Below are 14478 nucleotides of genomic sequence, written 5' to 3'. Positions count from 1 at the left end.
TCTTTGCCATTATTACAATTCATAATATACATAAGTCTGGTACATCATAAGTTGAAAGCCTAGCCTATTGGTAGTTCCTACCTCAGCTACAGCGACATCAACGCCTATAGGAAACTACGGAACGTTTCCTAATCGCTTGCGAATCGGGAGCTTGGTCTTGTTCATCTTTTCTATCTGTTGTTGTGTGATGAAAGAAGAAAGTAAGGGTGAGCAGCAAGCCCACCAAAATAATATGTATAATGATTAACAATATATGAGCCTCCTCATAGTACTCATGAAAGTCTTGGTCAAAAGAAATGAACCAAGTTTGATATCTTAATGCGATGAAGTCGCAAAATATTCAGTATATATACATATATTCTTTTCAAAATCTTAAAAGTCCTCTTCCATACATAATATACACAGAGTTCCAGTTTATAACTGTATAAAACTATCGTTGCAAGGTGATCTCATATATCTAACCTTGACTCAACGTTTTTCTGAAAATCTTTGACATGCATAAGATAATCATTTACTAGATATAAGTTTTTAAAAGATGAAGTTACAAGATACTCCAATATACTTATATCTTTTCCAAATACTACTTGAACTACCACCGTTCAAGTTATAATTAGTTCAACAGTTCATCACATAGATGAGACTACAAGATAATACTTGAATAGATTCAATCTTTAAAATATCATCAAAATAAAATGAAGTTATGAGATACTTCATTTGATGCAAATATCATTTTGAAAACTTGACCCTGCCAACACTCAACAATCGCCCAACCGTAGCCTTTCTATCGAAGTGCTCTGGGTAGTGTTGCAGAAATATCCAATTGGATGATGAACTCATTACGGGAGTTTGCCGCGCCAGGAAGACCACTTACGATGATCAGTCGTAGTAGTACAACCCCACCATTTTCTATATGTAGAGGAGAACCTGTCGGATTTACTTGTCAACCGAACACTGAACTCCTAAGGAATGGACCGCCTTAGCAGAACTTCCAGGCCATTTGGTCCAATATAATAAGGCTGGGCCGACGCCACTCGACCACTTACGCCACTCCTAGTTCAGATGAAATCCATGACTCTGAAACGTAAAGCTCGTTCCCCCTTTCCCCATGTAGAAACTTGTTGATACGGCTCCACCAAGAAGTTGTATCTAGTTGGAAAGGAAAACTCACCGATATTTCCCAGGCGATGCCTGTTAATGGATTAACTTGTTCCAAGAATTTTACTTCCCGAGTGTTGGGTAAGTAATCAAAAACTCTTTTATCAAGACAACAACTGTAATAACCCCAATTTTTGGATTTTTTTTTTTTGAAACCCTTATGAATAGTGATTTTGCAGATTATGCTGAATAAGAAAACTTTTCATGCCACACTATGTAGGGGTTCTGTTATTGATATTCTGAGATTTTATTAGTACTCTAGATGGTATATAAGTGTATGTAAAGATCGTCGGAATCCAATTCCGAACACTTTGATTTTTCCCGGAAATCCACCAGATACAGAAAGAAGTGAATATAAGGTAACAGGATAAATAGGATTTAAATTCAAGGATTTTAAGAGGGGATCATAAAAAGGAATATAAAATATTGAGGAAGGTTTAGGGGAACCCAAGTGATAAGATCCCGGATATGATCCCTCAAACGATAAACGAGAACGAAAGTTAAGCGAACCGTATAACAGATCAGCGGTAATTAGGCAAGCAATTAGAAGTTAATCAAGGAGGTTAGGGATGATGATGTCATCAAACCAACAAGAAGAAGACAAGTGTAACAAGATGACCTAAGCTTGATGACCTAAGCATGACAAGTGGGAAGGATTGGTTGGTTGATTGTGAGCCACACATTTTTCACCATGGTAAAAATTTAATTTAATTCCAAGACAAAAGGAAGCAACCAACCAACAAATATCATAACACAAATACAAATTGAAAGTTGACTTTCCCATTTCAAGAAGAAAGCTCTCGGCTAAAACAAACCCAGCAACTTCAAACTGCCATATCTCCTTCAATACTCACTCAAATGTTGTGTTCTATAACTCGTTGGAAAGGTATTGAGATGGCCTACAACTCTTGTTCACAAGTCTCTTCCAAATAAGCAAGGTAAGACCCTCATTTTTACAGTTCTTTAAATCGGACTTTTAGAAACTTCAAAGCCTAACTTTGTGTTCTTGATTTCTTTGGAAAGATCAAGCTTGTAGGAGGCTCCATAAGACTTCCTAGTAACTTTCCACCCTCCAAGAAAGGTATAAATCTTCACACCATTTAGTAATAAGTTTGAATGTTGAAGTTTGGAGATGGTTTGGATAATGAGTAGTAATTTGAATGATAAGCATGATTCGAGCTTAATTGTTAAGTAGTTTAGTTGAATTTGGAGATGTTATAATATATGATTGGATTGAGATCCTTGAGCTTATTATGACTGAAATCAGTAGCATTGATGTGTATCTTGAGTTTTTGTTGATTGGTAGTTGGATTGATATGATTTGGAATGGTAAAAATTTGGGAAATCGCGTAAACATAGCCGTCGTAATGTCCGATATACTTTAGACTGTTTTTGCTCTTAACATCAGGACCCGAGAACTCTTTTTTAGGATTTGACCATTGCCATGATTAGATAGTTCATGTTACAAGCTTCGTTTTGATATATGGTTCACTTAAATCCGATGTACGGTTTAGGAGAAACGACCGTTTTAAGTAACGGCATTTCGCGACTGAACCATTACCCCTCGTCTTACTTTGAAACCTTGGTTAAGGCCCTTAAATGACTAATTGGGGTATAAAACAATTATGTAAAGTGGATTAGGCAGTTGGTAAGGTACTCGCGAAAGAATCCTCTTAAAACCCTTAATGGTTAATTTATTAAAAATGGTGGAGCCGAGGGTACTCGAGCGACTTAAGTAAATCGTTAAGCGCGAAAGCGAACGTTAGGGCTCTAAATGGTTAAAGTCTAGTTTCTTAAGCGACCGGGGTTTAATTCCGACTTATGTTATTGTTCATAGGTTATCGGACCCACTCTAAGCTTAAGCCTATCCGGGAGCACTCAGGCAAGTTTTCTACCCGTATAACTGTTGTTGTGATGTATATGTGTATATGCATGATCTTGCGATAAATGCATATTTGTTATTAGCAAATGCTTGCGATATATTGTAGCATGTGATATGGTATATATGCATGCCTGTTTCATATTCATGAATTATATATCTGTTGGTTAAAATGCTTATAGTTGCATAATACCTATGCTAGAGATAAGCGGTATTTGAGTTACCCTTAGTATAGGGGATAAAAAGGTGAACATATTTCTAAACCGGGAGTCGATGTTCCCGAGTATAATATATATATTTTATATATATATGGTTATAGTTTTAAAAACTATTAATCGAATAAGGTTTATTCGATAACTTTATATTATTTTATTGAATATTATTTTGAATATTCATTCGAGGGCTTATGACTCAGTTATATTATTGAATGAATATTATTTGAATATTCAATTGAGGATGTATGACTCACTTTATTTTATTTAATGAATATTATTTATAATATTCATTCGAGGACTTATGACTCCTTTATATTATTTAATGAATATTACTTGAATATTCATTCGAGAAATTATGACTCCTTTTATTTTATTTACTGGATATTATTTGAATATTCATTTGAGGATCTATGACTCCGATTATTTGCTGAGATATATTCTTTATTTTATTAAAGAATAAGGTGTCGATAATCAAACTTATCTTTGATTATTCAAATAAAGATTGTACTTTCGTATAAATATATCTTTGGTTATTTAATACTCATTTCAAGTATAAGTTTTACAACTTCTACCTCAATTATTTGTATAAAGATTATTCTTTATGGAAATATTATTTAAATAATAATATTCAGATATTTTCTAAATATATTGGGACTGATTTATTTCATTAAATCAGCATTACTCCAAACACTCTTTAAAGTATTTTCGAGTCTTCAAAATGATTTTTAAAAGTTAGAGCGGATCCCAAAACTCATTTTTTTATATTTAAGATCTTCCTTTTAAAGGGGATTTAAATACTCGCTTAAAACCAGAGGGATCCGGCTCTGTGGTGTATTTTATATTCGCAACAAGGTTGCGGTTTTGGTAAATGAATTGATTACTTGCCCATCGTTCAGGAAGTAAGTTCATCTATTTGAGTCGGCATAAGCAACATGGGCTCAGCGGGCGTCCATGAAAGTGTAAGTGGCTCAGTGGGAGTCCATCAAATGCGTAAGTGGCTGAGTGGCAGTCCAGCATAAGGTCCTATTGCGGCCAGGGTGATGACCAGTGGGGAATTCGTCCATCTACTAGTAGAAAAGGTTACTTATTGGTATCTTTGCCTGATCAGCAAGATATCAGGTTTATGCCAAGGTTTTCTCCTTTCCAAATTCATTGGATATTGCAACTCTGTTTATAATTTTCATAACAGAGGTTTTCAAGGAGTGTATGAAATATATATATATAGGTATATATATATATATCGGGACATAATGTAGTATCTCGTAACTTCATTATTTATAATGATATTCAAAGATTGAATCTATTCAAATCTTGTCTTGTAATCTCAACTATGTGATGAACTTTTGAACTAATTATAACTTAAACGGTGGTAGTTCAAGTAGTATTTGGAAAAGATATAAGTATATTGGAGTATCTTGTAACTTCATCTTTTAAACTTATATCTAGTAAATGATTATCTTATGCATGACAAAGATTTTCAGAAAAACGTTGAGACAAGGTTAGATATATGAGATCACCTTGCAACGATATTTTTATACAGTTATAAACTGGAACTCTGGGTATATTATGCATGGAAGAGGACCTCCAAGATTTTGAAAAGTATATATGTATATATACTGAATATTTTGCGACTTCATCGCATTAAGATATCAAACTTGGTTCATTTCTTTTGACCAAGACTTTCATGAGTACTATGAGAAGGCTCATATATTGTTAATCATTATACATATTATTTTGGTGGGCTTGCTGCTCACCTTTGCTTCTTCTTTCATCACACAACATCAGATAGATAAGATGAACAGGACCAAGCTCCCAATTCGCAAGCGGATAGGAAACGTACCGCAGCTTTCTGGAAGCGTTGAGGCCGCTGTAGCTGAGGTAGAAATTACCAATAGGCTAAGTTTTCAACTAATAATGTACCAGACTTATGTATATCATGAATTGTAATAATGGCAAAGAAATGTAAATTTATTCAGAAACCTGTTTAAGGTGCATTGGCATATAATTGTGGAATAAAACGACTTGTGATTATTTTTGGATATTCATCTCTGAGACTATAACTTGTGGTGTGTGTGTTTATTGTGGGGTCACAGTACAGAGTAGTTGATTATTTATTAAGATTGGGTGTTATTAAGGGAAATGGAACTCGTGACAACCCGGATCCCCGACCCCGGATTTGGGGGTGTTACAGAAGTGGTATCAGAGCTAAGCGTTATAAAGCTCAGAGATGATATGACGTTAAGATAATAAGTACACTAAGATAAATAAGAACTCTTGCCAAGTTCATAGTCGGGCTACCTAAGGTAGTACTGACAGTTAAAACCCTTACGGGAACCCTTATAAATATCGTGATAGTAACATAGTTCATTCTCGTATAGGGCAGCGGGGCACCGAACCCTGAGGTTCAGGAGCATCAGCATGAGGATGTTTTATTAAAAGCTGGAGACCAAATTGTGAATCCGATGGAGTACCCTAATGAGGGACCGGATGAGATTCATATTGAAAATATTGCGGTTGAGGATGTTATTCCGGAAAGGATTGTGGCTGAGGAGGATCTCATGGAGGATCCTGATGAGAAAGAAGAGAGGACTGCTGAGGAATTGATGACCGTAGTCAGGGCGACTACCAGAGCAAGAATGGCTGCGAGGGTGGCACTAGAGGATGAAGAGTTACCAAGGGCACAAAGGTTAATGAGGGCAGAAGGAGTGGGGCCTTCCATGACCCCAATTATACCAGTATCAGACCCTCTTCCAGAGGTTTATGTAGACATCCATGAGGTTCCACCAATTCCTGTTCCCTCCCCTGTACAGAGCCCAGCACATACTGAGGAAATGCCACCTTTATCTCCTGCACCATTGTCACCTGATACCGTGCTTGGTTATCCATTTGGATCTCCTGGGTCTGCGCCACCTGCACCCCATGGACTGCTAGATGCTACCACTCAGGCTTCTCTTATTGCCAATTATCATATGACTTTGGGTGGCCTGTCTGAGGCCCGTAATGTTAGGAGTGATCTGTTGGATCGACTTACTGCACCGAGGATTGAGGGTGGGGTACTTCCGGCAGGATTAGCTCATAGCATGGAAAGGATTGAGGCTACCACCCGCGTTATAGCTAGAGGCCATCTTGAGGGTTGGATTGATCCAGCTCTACTTGCAACTATCCTAGACCTCATCACCGCTTTAATGGAGCAGGTTAGGGATATCGTGCGTGCTCGCATTTCTTGATCCATGGTAGTGTGCAGAGCCAGAGCAATCAGACAAGAATTTCATGCAGCACCGCTTTTGGAGGATTAGCCTAAGTTATGAATGATTAGTTTTAATGACGAGATGACTATCTATGGTAGTACTTTTGGGATAGGAGCGATAAGTTCAAATGATGTAATCCTCTTTAATATGTTCAGTTATTGTACCCTTGAACAAATGGTTATGTATATATTCATTAATTTCAGTTCAGATCACTTTGTTTGTGATAAAATCACATTGTTAATTGCTCTATTAACACTTAAGAGAGTGTCATGAAGTTTATCGAACTTGAGAATTCATAATTTGCAATCGTGCAAGGACTAAACGAGGGGAAGACTTAAGCAAAGTAAGTAAGACAAATATCCGGAGATTCTCAAAATTTTCCAAGTAATATGCCCCCACAAGGAATAAGATTAGGGGCAAACCTTGAATGTGATAATCAGGGAGGTCGCAATTAAGATATAAAGAACCCGGAATATAATAAAGTGGAAAATGAAGATTTTAAATTAAAAGATGACCCAAATTATGGGGAGTAGGAAGAAATATTTAGTCTAAGAAAGCAAAAGTCGAGCGAGATAAGGAGACCCGAGACGGTACTCCTATACGGAAATTCATGGACCTGTCTAAACAGAACTTATATTTTATTCCCAACCACCACCTTGAGGAAACAATGTGGTGTGAAATTCTTTCAGGACCTCTAAGTCGCTAAGCTCTCAGAGTTCTAAGGAACAAGCTGACCCAATCGAGGCAAGAGCCTGGCTAAAGGAAATATAGGAATCATTTGAGATTCTAAATGATTGATGAATCACAAAAGACTGTTTTTATCACTTACCCTCCTAAGAGAGAGACCACCCGCTGGTGAAAGACCAAGGAAGGCACGGAGCAAGAGATTATAATAAACTGATTTAAGTTCAGTCAATTGTTTTCAGGAAAGTACTTCCCAAGGTTATAGAGATAGAGTAAAACTTTAGAGCCATAACAAAGGCAGACGAGTATGATGAATTATGAATCTAAGTTGTAAAAGTTGTCAAGATTCGTTCTGAGGACACGAATCCAGAATGACGGGATGTTTGAAATCAATGCTTATGTTGTGTTGGTTTATGAAATAATGATAAGAGAAAGGAAAATAAAAAGAAACTGAAGTGGAAAGGAATATAAAGGCAATAGAGTTTGAGGAATGATAAGGGAGTTGGGTATGAGGAAACCCTAAAGCCTCATAGCAATAGAAATAGAAAAGTTTGTAACCGTCAGGATGAGGGTGATTCACCATGAGTAAATTGATGGTTGAAGGCATAGGAGATACATATATTTTATCCCCTGTAAGTTGGGAGGATTCGAGGAAACCTTGAGATAGTTCGAAGGATAAATAATGAGACGCGGATAGACTGAGGAGACAAGGAAGTAAGAAATTAGGAAAATTGGATGAAGAAAGTGACCTTCAAGAATGTGAAGTGTAAGACATGTGACTTGATACCTAGAAAAGGAGACGCCAGGTAGAAAAGATATCCCAACATTAAGATGACTGTTGAGATAAATAAAGAGGTAAATGAGTAGTTAGAACTAAAAAGTTCACGTTGAACACGACCAATATCTTCTAGAACATCCCTGTTATCATTACTAAATCAGGCAAGAAAAGCGGATAACCATTGTTATCTTATGGAGGCCATATTGATTGACCTCATTTTGAATAAGGATGCTATTGTGAAATTTGGTATAGACTATCGAGATGGGAATGATTAAATAAGATAATCTATCAAGGATATATTACTTGATTTATCCATGGAAGGATGCATGTACCTTTTTAAAGGTGGAATTAAGGATAGAACATCGGTAACTTAAAACGAATCCTAGGGGAATGCATAAAGGTTGGCATTTCACCCTTAATAGGGATAGTATGAGTTTTGACAGTATGAATTGGAAAGGATTAAGGTAATAACAACCTTTAAGGATCAGTGGAGAAATTTTTCAGAAGTATATAGACAATGATTCTGGTATTAATAAATGGTATCTTGATATGCCATGTGCCTAGGGTGTACCTGATGAAGGATTTAAGGATAACCTTAGAGATTTTACAAGGAGAAAGGTAATATTCAAAATTCTCAAGAGTAAAAATGTTGATAAAGGAAATATGACGTAATTATAATGATGCCAAGTGGGGCACGTGTTAAACCACGAAAAAGTATGGATCGAACCAGTAAATGTCGAAATTGTTCAGGGCAATTAGGACCTAAGATAAAAGGTGTCCTAAGTATGATCGAGAGTCAGTCGTGACAATGATTAACCTCTAAAGACCGAGGCAATAACTTATGGAAAAAAATGGTAATATTTTTTTTCTCACCAAAGCATAAGGAAGAGCATTTTCACACAAGCAGTGATTGGAAATGAGGTAGAAAATTTAGTGAAGGTGGTTAAAATGACATTGATTGCAAGGAAATATTACTATCAGGAAGGGCCAAAGAGGTGGCCGACACTTTAAGTGTAAGAGGACAATTACAGGCGCTCGTGCCAGAGGAATACAGTGATAATGGTTGAAGCCGTAAAGGTTGTATTATGGTTTGGAAGATTGACATTCCTTCTGATGACTGTGCAATACTCAACCGTAATAGTAGTTTGGTAAAGATTTAATTCCTGATTAGCACTGTGAGCGGGCTATCTATTTTAGAAGGTCCTATCTTGAGAATAATCCAGGACCATGTTTCAAAAAGACTAAAGGAACCTTTGAGTTAAGTCTTCTATTGAAGGCATATGATTAAGAATGGTATTAACCTGCAATCATTGCTTTGATTGAAACTCTTCTGCAATTTTATCTGCTTTATGTCATGAAAGTACGCCAGAATTTGGAGTGTTCTTCATGAATTATGAATGGTGATTATGTTAACTCCTTAGAAGAATTATATACGACATGTGTGGACTCCGTATGGTTAGATATTAATATTTCATGGAAAGTGAATGACGACAGTAGGTCAGTGGTGGGCCATAGTAATGCAGCAATGATTCTGCGAGTAATGAGCTGATTACAACCGTGAGAGTTGTATTGGAATGGATGTTGAGATTGAGTACCACTAATCAGGTCGTGGTCGTGTATAAGTTATTATTGATAGACTAATTAAGTAGAGTATCTACCTATTGAATATTTATTCCCTCTTATGAAAAGAGAGTCGTATTACTATATGAGGAAGGTTGCGGTGCAAGCATAGAATTTTATTAACGATGATGTATAAAATGAGATTCCAGATTCGATTTTCGATGTCGAGGGAGTTTCATAGGTAATTGAGTATAAGCTCGAGGAAGAGCATGGGTCCGTAGAATGATGGGTGGAATAATAAATATTTAGGCATGTGAAATACGATGCTATAATACTTGATGTTGATATAAATACATATATGTTTTGTTCTCCTATGACAAACCTCTATAATTCAGAGGTAGGTTCCAAGCCAGATATTTTATGGCAATATTTTTTTTCATATATACAATTCTCTTCAGTTCGTTCTTTTCTCTTCTTTTCATTTCATATAAGCTGAGAAGAACAACCCTTCCAGAAGGGGAGGTATTGCCGAATGACTATCTATCTGTGTGATAGAAGCCGAGTAGGATACCAGCTATTGTTTAATTGCTTGTCAAGTACTAAAGGCTGGCCACCTTCTGTACTAACTATGCAATGTAACAAGTGTTCATGATCATAGTGATCTCTCAACAAATTCTTTTACTTCTATATGATTGATCAAATTTTGGAAAATAGAAACAACTGAAAAAGGAGTAATAAAGTGGTGGTAGTATGCGGAATGGAAACACATTCGTGATACTAAGGTTGACGTGGTTATTAAAAGGTTATAGAACGCTAACGAGCAAAAGTATAACCAGTATAATATTAGGAACGGAAGGTAGTAGCGATTACGAACTGGAAAAGAATGGGTAGTGAGAAGCAAAACCTATAGCGCAAAAGCTATAATAAGAGTCGGTGCAATATACTTGGAAGAATTTGGAATAATCACTTAATGCGGATGAGTTTTCTCACGATAATAGATCTTATGTCAGGCATCGAGATGTCGCCTTATGAGATCCTTGAGGGAAGACAATGTCGATCTCCCTTATGTTAGGATGAAGTTGTAGAGCGCAAGATGCTCGGACCCGCAGTAGTCCAAAGGACCAAGGATATAATAGATCTAATCAGAGGACGGCTGGTAGTAGCCCAAGATGGACATAAGAAGTATGTTGATTTGACACGAAAGGACAAAGAATAGGAAGTAGGGGACCTAGCGTTTTTAAAGGTATCCCCTTGGAAACCCTTGAAAAGGTTTGATGAGATTCGGAAAGAAAGGAAAGCTAAGTCCACAATTTGTCGGACCCTTGGATATATTAAGAAGTATTGGGAAGTTAGCATATGAGCTAGCCCTACCCCTGAACATGTAGCAAGTTCATAACGTATTCCACATATCAATGTTAAGGAAGTGTAATTCGATGCCAGACGAATAAGGGCATATGAGCGCATAGGCATGCAACCAGACGTAACCTATATTGAGCAACCAGAAAGGGTTATAGATCGAAAAGGAATAAGTGCTTAGGAGAAGGGTTATCAAACTAGGCAGAGTTTGGTGGTAGGACCACAATGTGGGAAAATTTACTCGAGAGTTAGAAAGTGCAATGCTAAGAGAGTATCCCTACTCATTTTCTATCTGATTCCGGGACGGAATCCTTTTAAGGAGTGGAGACTGTAATAACCCCAATTTTTGGATTTTTTTTTTTTGAAACCCTTATGAATAGTGATTTTGCAGATTATGCTGAATAAGAAAACTTTTCATGCCACACTATGTAGGGGTTCTGTTATTGATATTCTGAGATTTTATTAGTACTCTAGATGGTATATAAGTGTATGTAAAGATCGTCAGAATCCAATTCCGAACACTTTGATTTTTCCCGGAAATCCACCAGATACAGAAAGAAGTGAGTATAAGGTAACAGGATAAATAGGATTTAAATTCAAGGATTTTAAGAGGGGATCATAAAAAGGAATATAAAATATTGAGGAAGGTTTAGGGGAACCCAAGTGATAAGATCCCGGATATGATCCCTCAAACGATAAACGAGAACGAAAGTTAAGCGAACCGTATAACTGATCAACGGTAATTAGGCAAGCAATTAGGAGTTAATCAAGGAGGTTAGGGATGATGATGTCATCAAACCAACAAGAAGAAGACAAGTGTAACAAGATGACCTAAGCTTGATGACCTAAGCATGACAAGTGGGAAGGATTGGTTGGTTGATTGTGAGCCACACATTTTTCACCATGGTAAAAATTTAATTTAATTCCAAGACAAAAGGAAGCAACCAACCAACAAATATCATAACACAAATACAAATTGAAAGTTGACTTTCCCATTTCAAGAAGAAAGCTCTCGGCTAAAACAAACCCAGCAACTTCAAACTGCCATATCTCCTTCAATACTCACTCAAATGTTGTGTTCTATAGCTCGTTGGAAAGGTATTGAGATGGACTACAACTCTTGTTCACAAGTCTCTTCCAAATAAGTAAGGTAAGACCCTCATTTTTACAGTTCTTTAAATCGGACTTTTAGAAACTTCAAAGCCTAACTTTGTGTTCTTGATTTCTTTGGAAAGATCAAGCTTGTAGGAGGCTCCATAAGGCTTCCTAGTCACTTTCCACCCTCCAAGAAAGGTATAAATCTTCACACCCTTTAGTAATAAGTTTGAATGTTGAAGTTTGGAGATGGTTTGGATGGATGAGTAGTAATTTGAATGATAAGCATGATTCGAGCTTAATTGTTAAGTAGTTTAGTTGAATTTGGAGATGTTATAATATATGATTGGATTGAGATCCTTGAGCTTATTATGACTGAAATCAGTAGCATTGATGTGTATCTTGAGTTTTTGTTGATTGGTAGTTGGATTGATATGATTTGCAATGGTAAAAATTTGGGAAATCGCGTAAACATAGCCGTCGTAATGTCCGATATACTTTAGACTGTTTTTGCTCTTAACATCAGGACCCGAGAACTCCCTTTTAGGTTTTGACCATTGCCATGATTAGATAGTTCATGTTACAAGCTTCGTTTTGATATGTGGTTCACTTAAATCCGATGTACGGTTTAGGAGAAACGACCGTTTTAAGTAACGGCATTTCGCGACTGAACCATTACCCCTCGCCTTACTTTGAAACCTTGGTTAAGGCCCTTAAATGACTAATTGGGGTATAAAACAATTATTTAAAGTGGATTAGGCAGTTGGTAAGGTACTCGAGAAAGAATCGCCTTAAAACCCTTAATGGTTAATTTATTAAAAATGGTGGAGCCGAGGGTACTCGAGCGACTTAAGTAAATCGTTAAGCGCGAAAGCGAACGTTAGGGCTCTAAATGGTTAAAGTCTAGTTTCTTAAGCGACCGGGGTTTAATTCCGACTTATGTTATTGTTCATAGGTTATCGGACCCACTCTAAGCTTAAGCCTATCCGGGAGCACTCAGGCAAGTTTTCTACCCGTATAACTGTTGTTGTGATGTATATGTGTATATGCATGATCTTGCGATAAATGCATATTTGTTATTAGCAAATTTTTGCGATATATTGTAGCATGTGATATGGTATATATGCATGCCTGTTTCATATTCTTGAATTATATATCTGTTGGTTAAAATGCTTATAGTTGCATAATACCTATGCTAGACATAAGCGGTATTTAAGTTACCCTTAGTATAGGGGATAAAAAGGTGAACATATTTCTAAACCGGGAGTCTATGTTCCCGAGTATAATATATATTATATATATATATGGTTATAGTTTTAAAAACTATTAATCGAATAAGGTTTATTCGATAACTTTATATTATTTTATTGAATATTATTTTGAATATTCATTCGAGGGCTTATGACTCAGTTATATTATTGAATGAATATTATTTGAATATTCAATTGAGGATGTATGACTCACTTTATTTTATTTAATGAATATTATTTATAATATTCATTCGAGGACTTATGACTCCTTTATATTATTTAATGAATATTACTTGAATATTCATTCGAGAAATTATGACTCCTTTTATTTTATTTACTGGATATTATTTGAATATTCATTTGAGGATCTATGACTCCGATTATTTGCTGAGATATATTCTTTATTTTATTAAAGAATAAGGTGTCGATAATCAAACTTATCTTTGATTATTCAAATAAAGATTGTACTTTCGTATAAATATATCTTTGGTTATTTAATACTCATTTCAAGTATAAGTTTTACAACTTCTACCTCAATTATTTATATAAAGATTATTCTTTATGGGAATATTATTTAAATAATAATATTCAGATATTTTCTAAATATATTGGGACTGATTTTTTCATTAAATCAGCATTACTCCAAACACTCTTTAAAGTGTTTTCGAGTCTTCAAAATGATTTTTAAAAGTTAGAGCGGATCCCAAAACTCATTTTTTTATATTTAAGATCTTCCTTTTAAAGGGGATTTAAATACTCGCTCAAAACCAGAGGGATCCGGCTCTGTGGTGTATTTTATATTCGCAACAAAGTTGCGGTTTTGGTAAATGAATTGATTACTTGCCCATCGTTCGGGAAGTAAGTTCATCTATTTGAGTCGGCATAAGCAACATGGGCTCAGCGGGCGTCCATGAAAGTGTAAGTGGCTCAGTGGGAGTCCATCAAATGCGTAAGTGGCAGAGTGGCAGTCCAGCATAAGGTCCTATTGCGGCCAGGGTGATGACCAGTGGGGAATTCGTCCATCTACTAGTAGAAAAGGTTACTTATTGGTATCTTTGCCTGATCAGCAAGATATCAGGTTTATGCCAAGGTTTTCTCCTTTCCAAATTCATTGGATATTGCAACTCTGTTTATAATTTTCATAACAGAGGTTTTCAAGGAGTGTATGAAATGTATATATATAGGTGTATATATATATATATCGGGACATAATGAAGTATCTCGTAACTTCATTATTTCTAATGATATTCAAAGATTG

The sequence above is a fragment of the Apium graveolens genome, chromosome 5 (assembly GCF_009905375.1).
Source record: "Apium graveolens cultivar Ventura chromosome 5, ASM990537v1, whole genome shotgun sequence".
NCBI classification, from domain to species: domain Eukaryota; kingdom Viridiplantae; phylum Streptophyta; class Magnoliopsida; order Apiales; family Apiaceae; genus Apium; species Apium graveolens.
Note: the sequence above shows the minus strand (reverse complement) of the source record.